Source organism: Rhinoderma darwinii (assembly GCF_050947455.1).
Source record: "Rhinoderma darwinii isolate aRhiDar2 chromosome 2 unlocalized genomic scaffold, aRhiDar2.hap1 SUPER_2_unloc_55, whole genome shotgun sequence".
In the NCBI taxonomy this organism is placed as follows: Eukaryota; Metazoa; Chordata; class Amphibia; order Anura; family Rhinodermatidae; genus Rhinoderma; species Rhinoderma darwinii.
The window spans coordinates 1281557-1293107 of NW_027461724.1; positions in this window are offsets into that span (position 1 = coordinate 1281557).

An 11551-nucleotide genomic window follows, 5' to 3' on the forward strand; every position below is an offset into this window, starting at 1 on the left:
ACATACATAGTGCAGTGTATTAGACCTGAACTAAGGATGCATGACGGTACGTATTTGTGGACAGCGTGCCTATATGCGAATGAGTCGCAGATGACTTTGGATGACTAGGGATCCGTATTTGAGTAGAATAAAAGCCATTACAGTCGTGTGCATGAGGCCTTAGAGTCCATGCTGTTTAGTTTACAGATTATTGCTTAGGCTGGATACAATTGTAGCATATTACTATCCATGAGAAGTATTTGGCTTCTTTGGGTTTTCACTCCGTGTTTTCATCCCATTACAGCAAAGGTTAAAACAGAAATTTTAGCACAAAGGATATTATAAAGTTGTATAACATTTTTTATTTTACAGTGATCAAGGTTTATTTGCAGAGAACCCCTTTAATACTTACACCCATATTGTCCAAGATTCATATCCCTACATCAAGAGAATTAGAAATTCTACAAGTTTCAGTGTACCAACTATTCCTGTCCAATAGTGGAATGAGATGAACTGGACTTTACTAAATATATCACGCCATGAATTATTACTTATGTTACCTATAACCTCATATTTAACCCCTGACTTTTACAGTTATTTTTGGTTTTTCATTTTCGCTCTTTCCTCCCCAACTTCCAGAAGCCATAAGTTTTTATTTTTTGTTCCAAAAAAAACGTATGAGGGATTGTTTTTTGAAGGACAAGTTGTACTTTTTCACGGCACCATTTATTGTACCATATTATATACTGGGAAACGTAAAGAAAATATTTGCTTAATTGTATTGTCTCCGCTTGTAAAGGGAGTCTAATATTACATTTTAGGAAACTGATGCTTAACCCCTTCGCGCTCAGCGACGTACTATTCCTTCGTGCTAAGTGCATCGTTCGCGCTCAGCGCTGGAATAGTATGTCGCGGGAGGAACGGCCATTTCGGCCGTCTTCCCGACACATACAGGAGCTGTAACAGCTGCTTTCTCGTACAGCAGTCGCCGCAGCTCCTTCTGCGGAGACTGATCGCTGTGTCCCCGCTGATTAACCCCTTGAAAGCCGCTTTCAATAGCGATAGCGGCTTCTTAGGGGTTAAGCTGCCATCATCGGCCCGCTACACAATAGCGGCCGGCGATGGTGGCTATAGCAACCGGACGCCTAACAATGGCATCCAGCTATGCCATTTATGGAAGCCTTGCTGTCAGTGAGTAGCTGACAGCTGTAATACACTGAACTACGCATATAGTGCAGTGTATTACAATAGGGATCAGGGCCTCCTGCCCTCAAGTACACTAGTGGGACAAAGTAATAAAGTTAAAAAAAGTAAAAAAAAAGTTGTGTAAAAATAAAAAAATAAAAGTTTTAAAAGTAACAAAAGTAAAAATCGCCGCATCCGTAATGGCCTGTACTACAAAAGTATTTCGTTATTTATCCCGCGCGGTGAACGCCGTAAAAGAAAATAATAATAAACCATACCAGAATCACAGTTTTTTGGTCACTTCACTTAATAAAAAGAGATCAAAAAGTCGCATGTACCTAAAAATGGTACTGATCGAAACTACAGTTCGTTACGCAAAAACAAGTTCTCACATGGCTTTCCTGATGGAAATAAAGACAAAAACTGTATGGCTCCTAGAATAAGGCAACACAAAAAGTAAATGATTTTTAATAAAAATTATTTTATTGTGCAAACACCATAAGACATAAAAAAAACCTATAAACATTTGGTATCGCCGTAATCATATTGCCATGCTGAATAAAGTGAATATGTTGTTTATAGCGCACGGTGAACGCTGTAAAAAAAATAGAATAAAAAACAATAGAAGAATTGCTGTTTTTTAGTCACCACGCCTCTTAAAAATAGAACAAAAACTGATCAAAAAGTCACATGCTCCCCATGAAAACTACAATGAATTCCTCAAGGGGTTTAGTTTCCAAAATAGTGTCACTTTTGGGGGGTTTCCACTGTTTTGGCACCACAAGACCTCTTCAAACCCGACATGGTGCCTAATAAAAAGGAGGCCTCATAATACCCTAGGTGGTTCTTTGCTTTGGAGGCCGGTGCTTCAGTCCATTACCACACTAGGACCACATCTGGGATATTTCTCAAAACTGGAGAATCTGGGCAATAAGTATTGAGTAGTGTTTCTCGGGGTAAAACCTTCTGTTTTACAGAAAAAAAAAGGAATAAAAACAATTTTCTTACAAAAAAACTGAAATATGTACATTTCACCTCTACTTTGCTTTAAATTCCTGTGAAACACCTAAAAGGTTAATAAACTTTCTGAATGCTGTTTTGAATATTTTGAGGGGCCTAGTTTCTAAAATGGGGTGTTTTATAGGGGTTTCTAATATATAGGCCCCCCAAAGCCACTTCAGAACTAAACTGGTAACTAAAAAAAGAGGCTTTTTCTTATACCACACCCCGATGTACCGTATGGCCGTGTCCAGGATGCGTTATGAGGCAATACTTCACTTCTTACATTATACTGATAATTAGCAGCGCCCACCCCGAGATGACCCCAGATTTGACCGTTTGTATAAACGGGGACCCCTATTAGACCATTTTAGTGCCCGGTTTTCCAAAGCATACACCCCCGAGAATTGTATTTCTATTGATGAGTCCCTGGTCCATTTTAAAGGGAGGCTTCAATTCCACCAGTACCTGCCGTGTAAGAGGGCAAGGTATGGCATGAAAATGTATAAGTTGTGCGAGAGTGCATCAGGGTATACTTACAAGGACAGCAGTATTCAGCCCTTAGAATGCCCCCCCTTACTGGGAGTTAATGCAAAAATTGGGTGGGATTTGGTGCACCCACTGCTGGACCAGGTTTACCACCTCTAACTGGATAATTTTTATACCAGCATCCTACTCTTCAAGTGCCTCGCTTCCAGAAGTACTGCGGCATGCGGCACTGCTAGAAGAAATCGGAGAGGCCTCCTGTGAAGGATTTGCCTGACACAGCTTCTGTGTCGACGCCCATGGTTAATAAGCCTGCATCTGTGTCTAGGTCTGCTAGAGTGACTCGATCTGCTACAACTCTGGCTGGTAGGCTGAGGAGTGGGAGAGCCTATCGCAGCCTGGCCAGACGGTTCTAGCTCCCGCCCTTGGTCTACTTATAACTTCATTTGATGCTTGTCCTTTGCCTGTGATACTCTTGTTTCCTGGCTCTGCTGTTCCTGCTGTTACCATTGACCTCTGCTTCACATTGACCCTGGCTTGACTGACTATTCTCCTGCTCTGCATTTGTTACCATGTACACTCCTGGTTTGACTCGGCTCATCCACTACTCTGTTGCTCACGGTTTTGCCGTGGGCAACTTCCCCATTTCCCTTTGCTTTTGTGTACCCTTGTCTTGTTTGTCTGTCGTGCACATATTGAGCATATGGACCGTCGCCCATTTGTATGCCGTCGCCTAGGACGGGCTGTGAAAGTAGGCAGGGTCTGAGTGGTGGGTATATTATGGCTCACCTGTCTGTCTCCCTATCCTGACATTAAAACTCCCTAAGACACTGCCTGGGCAAACAAGAAGGGGTGGATGTAGGGCACATTCTAGCAGCAACATATTGTGTGTTAAGTAAAAGGACAAGAGGGATGTCGTTGTATTGACAACAATACATGGCCACACCAGTGCCCATGTACCTGTACGAGGTACCAGTACAGAGAACCCCAAACCAGACTGCATCCTGGACTACAATAGGTACATAGGAGGGGTGGATTTGTCAGATCAAGTCCTGAAGCCCTACAGCGCCGTGCGGTGTGGTATAAGAAGCTGGCCGTGCACATCATTCAGATTGCATTGTACAATGCGTACGTACTACATCAATGTAAAGGCCAGGCGGGAACTTTCCTGGAATTTCAAGAGGTGGTTATCAAGAACCTAATCTTTAGGGACCATGAAGGGGGGGCACCAAGTACTTCTGGAAGCAAGGCAACACGCATCGTACCAGGGCAATACTTTCCAGGAGGAGTTCCCCAAACTGGCAAGAAGGGAAAAAGTCAAAAGAAGTGCAAAGTCTGCTATAAGAGGGGGATAAGGTAAGACACAATATATCAATATGACACGTGTCCCAAAAAACCAGGGCTCTGTATGAAAGTGTATTAAAATTTATCATACATCCCTTGATTTTCAATCTACCCCAGTTTTACTTACCATGATGCACTCCGCACAGCAAAACCCGCTCATATTTACACTTTGGGCCATGCTGTGTGCCCAGGCAGCTGTTAACATCCACATGTAGGGTATTGCTGTACCCGTGAGAACCCACATTACAGTTTATGGGATGTATGTCTCCGGTGGCGCATGCTGGGCACAATATATCGGACACTGAAATGGCATATATGTATAGAAAATTGCAAATCTCACTCTGCACTATCTGCTGCGCATTATCTTTTACACAATACCTGTGGGGTCAAAATGCTCACTACACCTCTAGATGAATGCCTTAAGGGGTGTAGTTTTTAAAACGGGGTCACTTCTCGGGGGTTTCAACTGTACTGGTACCTCAGGGGCTTCTGCATACATGACTTAGTACCAGAAAATCCCCAGTAGGCCAAATGGTGGTCCTTTCCTTCTTAGCCCTCCCATTGGCCCAGTTTATCACACATTTTTTTTAATTCACAGCCCATTTCAAATAAATTCTGAGAATAAACTGTGGGGTCTAAATGGTCACAACACCCATAAATGAATTCCTTGAGGGGTTTAGTTTCCAAAATGGGGTCACTTCTGGTGGGTTTCCATTGCTTTGATACCTCTGGGGCTCTGCAAAGTCGACATGGCACCCGAAAACCAATCCAGCAAAATCTGGACTCCAAAGAACACATAGCGCTTCTTTCCTTTTGAGACCTCCCATGGGCCCAAGCGGCAGTTTATCACCACAAATGGGATATTACCGCACTCAGGACAAATTGGGCAACAAAATGGGGCATTTTGTTCCATGCGAAAATAAGACATTTTGATCAAAAATGACATCTTATTGGAAAAAATGTCATCTTTTTAATTTCACAGCCCAATTCAAAGACGCTCTGTGAAAAAACTGTGGAGTCAAAATGGTAACAACAACCATAAATGAATTCCTTGAGGGGTGCAGTTTCCAAAATAGGGTCACGTTTGAGGGATTCCTACTTTTTTGGCACCTCAGCACCTCTTCAAACCTGGCATGCTGCCTAAAATATATTCTAATAAAAATTAGGCCCCAAAATGCACTAGGTGCTTCTTTGCTTCTGGGGCTTGTGTTTTAGTCCAAGAGCACACTAGAGCCACATGTGGGACATTTCTAAAAACGGCAGAATCCGTAAAATACATATTTAGTAGTGTTTCTCTGGTAAAACCTTCTGTGTTACAGAAAAAAATAGAATAAAATTAAATTCAGCAAGAAAAATGAAATGCGCAAATTTCACCTCCACTTTGCTTTAATTCCTGTGAAATGCCTAAAGGGTTAAAAAAAAACTTTCTAAATGCTGTTTTGAATACTTTGAGGGGTCTAGTTTTTAAAACGGGGAGTTTTGTGGGTGTTTCTAATACATAGGTGCCTCAAACCCACTTCAGAACTGAACAGGTACCTTAAAAAAAAGGCTTTTGAAATTTTCTTAAAAATATGAGAAATTGCTGTTTATGTTCTAAGCCTTGTAACGTCCAAGAAAAATCAATGAATGTTCAAAAAATTATGCCAATCTAAAGTAGAATTATTGGAAATGTGAACTAGTAACTATTTTGGGTGGTATAACCATCTGTTTTACAAGCAGATGCATTTTTTTACTTTAGAAAAATTCTATTTTTTCTAAATTTTCTCTAAATTTTGCAATTTTTCACTAATAAACACTGAACATATCAACAAAATTTTACAGCTAACATAAAGCCCAATGTCTCACAACAAAACAATCTCAGAATCGCTTGGATAGGTTTAAGCATTCCGACGTTATTACCACATAAAGTTAAATATGTCAGATTTGAAAAATGTCAAAAGAAATAGCGCAGACCCTAGTAGCTGGCAGGGATGGATTATATACAAAAGCAAATTGGTGTGCAAGACCACTAATGATCCCAATTTCCCAGCTGCTATTGAGTTGTTGAATTTAATAACTTTTATTATTTTAATTTAGAAATGAAGCGCAGCAGAGAGAAGAAAGACGTACAACATTGAGGTGAGTTAAAATGGTTCCAAGTCAGTTAGCGTAACGTTTGATATCCAATGTGTATTAAATGGGTCTCATAAGAATAAAGTGGCAGGCGCAGTCAGCAGCTGCAGACTGCTAGAGAGCCTCTTTGTCACACAGGGTAAGATGCAGTAGCTTGTGCCGACTAGGATTATTAAAAGAGCGCTAGCCCCCCCGACATGTTTCGCTGCTTCAGACCATTAGCCCCGAATTTATCCCCTGAGGACGCTGCTGAAGCAGCGAAACATGTCGGGGGGGCTAGCGTTCTTTTAATAATCCTAGTCGGCACAAGCTACTACATCTTACCCTGTGTGACAAAGAGGCTCTCTAGCAGTCTGCAGCTGCTGACTGCGCCTGCCACTTTATTCTTATGAGACCCTAATACACATTGGATCTCAAACGTTACACTAACCGACTTGGAACCATTTTAACTCACCTCAATGTTGTACGTCTTTCTTCTCTCTGCTGCGCTTCATTTCTAATTTAAAATAATAAAAGTTACGTTTTAATAAATTCAACAACTCAATAGCAGCTGGGAAATTGGGATCATTAGTGCTCTTGCACACCAATGAGATTTGAAAAATGGGCTCTGAGCCCTAAGGCCCAAACTAGGCTGCGTCCTTAAGGGGTTAAGCAACTATCAAATATATCAATGTTTTACATCTCCTGTCACTCTTTGTCCTACAGTATATAATCCAGTACATATGGCGGCACGTTCCATACACTCTGTATTGTGTACATATGATACAATGTCCTGTCACCTACCACTGGATTAAACGCGATGTCACACAAATAGCGCTGTGAAAGGTCGGTTAGGTGAAATGTATACACTGTGGTAAGTTGCAGCCACGCACATAACAATTACCAGTCACACTTATGGATTGATTTTAAAGATTTATTTAAGGTTTTTGTGGATCAAAATATATAATGGTAAAGATGATGGAAATACAAGATTCAGCAAAAACTATGGAATATGTCACAGTATATACCGTAGTATCAGTAAGGGGTGGAAAATCTGGATTCCACAGACACAAGTAGAGATGACATATTGTCCTGTTCTGAACCTGGTCTTCTGGGTGATATTGATGCCCTGGTGACCACATTGATGTCTCTTCTGTGACAGATGTTGTAGAAATGTTAAGTCTCACCATTGGAATTCTTGTAAGATGGCGGATTCTGCCCTTGGTTGTTATTGGTGTTGATGTTCTGTTGATATCTGCTGACTTGTTCTGGGGGGAGAAGCACACAACCCTATTAAATATTGATCATTCAGGCTGCTTGATAAATATAGAGAGGGGACACATCCAGAGGAACTTACCTTTCTATCAGCATTGATGGTGGCTCCTCCGGTGACAGGGAGCGCTATTCTCGCCAGATGTACTGCGGAATTGATGTTTATGCTGCAAGACAAATATTTGCTATTAATGTTCTATAATGTGTGTTTCTTAGCAGACACAAAATCTAGAAGACTTTTTAAGGTGATTTGAGGTAAATAAATTTCTTAATTGATCCTTGGCGTCACACTACAAACCTTGAAGATGGTTGATGCAAGCAGTGGGTCTGACCTAGAGCTGCGCTCTTCAGCATGTTACGGGAACTTTCTAATGTTCCGATGTTTTATGCCCCGGAGATTGTAACTGTTCCTTAGGAGTCCTGCAAGATGCCAAGTAATGTCTTCCATCAATAGCAATGTTCCTTGTATCCATCATTTTTGCTTAGAAGCTAATGCATCATGAAATCCAGTTGTTCCATCCATTCAGATGACAGGTTCCTTTAGGAAACTCATTGTACTATACTACATACATGCTTACAGTTGGGGAAGTTGTTCCCCAAAGCCCACAACCTTCATTCAGAAATGAAAACGTGTCTGAATACAAGGAGTTGGAATTTTAAGATTGAAAATATTTATTTACACTTTAGTTAAATTAGTTGATAAAATAAATTACAGATACAGAGGAAAACCTAAGAGATGGAAGAACATTTTCACCGCAAACATAATAGACAACTACAAAGCTCTTACCTGTAAGGACATGAACAGATGCAGCTACTTTTTTTGTCCTTTCCTCCTAATGCCCGTTACATAGATTTTACGATCAAAGCGTCCACCAGCCAAGGGGATGCTGGAATGAGAAATATATTTATGTAAGACATATGATAATGTTAGCAGGTAACCACACTTTGCTTAGTTTCACATCCTATAATCCTTCAGTACTGTTACCAAGGTGTACAGCCACCTGCCCCAAAGTGTGAGCTCTGGCTATAAGGACCATGTAGTAATGACGGCTACTGAAAGTATCATACCAACAATATGGAGGAAAACATGACTTACTCATCTGAACCTGATCTTTACTTCAAAGATGCCAAAAACAGGTCGGTGGTCTGAGGTCTTCAAAACAGGGCAAGAGTCGTATCTCAGGACTCGCACATCTCCCTCACATTGGCTTTTAAACAACACCCTGTCCTGTAGAGGTCATGAAAATAACAAATATCATTAGTGAAATCATATTATAATAGATTATTAAACTGCAAAACAACACAGACCTAAACGTTGGGCCTACTTTATTTATATTGCAGAATATTGAGACTTTATTGCATTTTAGGTTTGACTTGGTCACACAGATTTCATTAAATAAGTATCCTTGACCCATGCTGGGCAACGACATATTACACTGGGAAACTGTGATGACAAACTCACTACATAAAAGTAAAATTAACTGAAAGCTTTGTTCATAAGAAATTACTCTTCCAGCTATAATAATAACAATTCATTACATTGGGGGAGGGGATTCATTATATAATGGGTGCTCTGGCCCATGGATTCTATTGTCTCTCAAGCTCTGTAGACCTGGAAATAAGATATCTTACCGTATATGATGGAATTCTCTGCTTTGCTGATGTATCATAGGTGTCTGTGCCAATGTCAAACTTATATGTAGGAAGGAAATCAATGGTGTGCTCCTTGAACCCTAGAAATATGGACCCTAAAGTTGAAAGAAAAAAAAGTTTTCAGTATTAAAAAAAAAAAGGAGCAATTGATAATTTAGCACTATATAAGAATTTGGGGAACATATCAACCATCATGTCAGTGATTTGTATTAATCTGTGGAAGTGGTTGTGGTATTAAAGGGGTTTTCCAATTTCTAACAACTGATGACATACTCACCAGATAGGTCATCAGTACATGATCTGTGGTGGTCCAACACCCGGACCCTGCACTAATCAGCTGGTCCGGTGCCTTTGAGTACTGGACGTACATGCCAGATGCAGTTGGCGCCGGCCACTGAATTGCAGCCGAGCTGCAGTACTGCAACTCTGCTCCTATTCAAGTGAATAGGAGGCAGACCTGCAGTTATGCATCATGGCAGCTATGCTATGTAAGGAACCAACTGCTTCCGCCTCCGTACATAGCATTGTGTGCCATAACATCCGGTTTTCGCAGGCCACTGGAACAGCTTAACGGTGCAGCGTCCAGGTGTCGGACCCGCACCGATGATATACTGATGACCTATCCGGTGGATAGGTCATCAGTTGTCAGAAGGTGGAGAACCCCTTTAACCCCTTAACCCCTTAAGGACGCAGCCTAGTTTGGGCCTTAAGGCTCAGAGCCCATTTTTCAAATCTGACATATTTCACTTTATGTGGTAATAACGTCGGAATGCTTAAACCTATCCAAGCGATTCTGAGATTGTTTTCTCGTGACACTTTGGGCTTCATGTTCGTGGTAAAATTTGGTCGATATATTCAGTCTTTATTTGTGAAAAATTGCAAAATTTAGAGAAAATTTACAAAAAATAGCATTTTTCAGAATTTAAATGCATCTGCTTGAAAAACAGACGGTTATACCACCCAAAATAGTCACTAGTTCACATTTCCCATATGTCTACTTTAGATTGGCATCGTTTTTTGAACATTATTTTATTTTTCTTGGACGTTACAACGTTTAGAACATAAACAGCAATTTCTCATATTCTTAAGAAAATTTCAAAAGCCTTTTTTTGAAGGTGCCAGTTCAGTTCTGAAGTGGATTTGAGGGGCCTATGTATTAGAAACCCCCATAAAACACCCCATTTTAAAAACTAGACCCCTCAAAGTATTCAAAACAGCATATAGAAAGTTTTTTAACCCTTCAGGCATTTCACAGGAATTAAAGCAAAGTGGAAATGAAATTTGCAAATTTCATTTTTTCTGCTGAATTTCAATTTTATTCAATTTTTTTTAAGTAACAGAGAAGGTTTTACCAGAGAAACACTACTAAATATGTATTGTCCAGATTCTGCAGTTTTTAGAAATGTCCCACATGTGGCCCTACTGCGCTCGTGGACTAAAACACAAGCCCTAGAAGCAAAGAAGCACCTAGTGCATTTTGAGGCCTCTTTTTTATTAGAATATATTTTAGGCAGCATGCCAGGTTTGAAGAGGCGTTGAGGTATCAAAACAATGGAAACCCACCAGAAGTGACCCCATTTTGGAAACTACACCCCTCAAGGAATTCATTTATGGTTTTTGTTATCATTTTGACCGCACAGTTTTTTCACAGCACCTATTTGAATTGGGCTGTGAAATGAAAAAAATGATATTTTTTCCAATAAGATGTCATTTTTGATCAAAATTTCTTATTTTCACAAGGAACAACATACCCCATTTTGTTGCCCAATTTGTCCTTAGTGCGGCAATACCCCATTTGTGGTGATAAACTGCCCTTTGGGCCCATGGGAGGGCTCAGAAGGAAAGGACCACCATTTGGCCTACTGGAGCTTTTCTGGTGCTAAGTCATGTGTGCAGAAGCCCCTGAGGTACCAGTACAGTTGAAACCCCCGAGAAGTGACCCCATTTTAAAAACTACACCCCTTAAGACATTCATCTAGAGGTGTAGTGAGCATTTTGACCCCACAGGTACTGTGTAAAAGATAATGCGCAGCAGATGGTGCAGTGTGAGATTTGCAATTTTATATATGTATATGCCATTTCAGTGTCCAATATATTGTGCCCAGCATGCGCCACCGGAGATATACACCCCTTAAATTGTAATGTGGGTTCTCCTGGGTACGACAATACCCTACATGTGGCTGTTATCAGCTGCCTGGGCATACGGCAGGGCTCAGAAGGGAAAGATGAGGGGGGTAAGCTGTGCGGAGTGCATCAGGGTAAATTAAAAATCAAGGGATGTATGATACATTTTAAAACAATCTTTTATACAGAGCCCTGGTTTTTCGGGACACGTGTCACATTGGTATATTGTGTTCTTCCTTATCCCCCTCTTATAGCAGACTCTGCACCACTTTTGACTCTTTCCCTTTCCACCGGTTTGGGGACCTTCTCCTGGAAAGTGTTGCCCTGGTACGATGAGTGTGGCCTCGCTTCCAGAAGTACTGGGTGCCCCCCCTTCCTGGTCCCTAAAGATTAGATCTTGAAATTCCAGGAAAGTTCC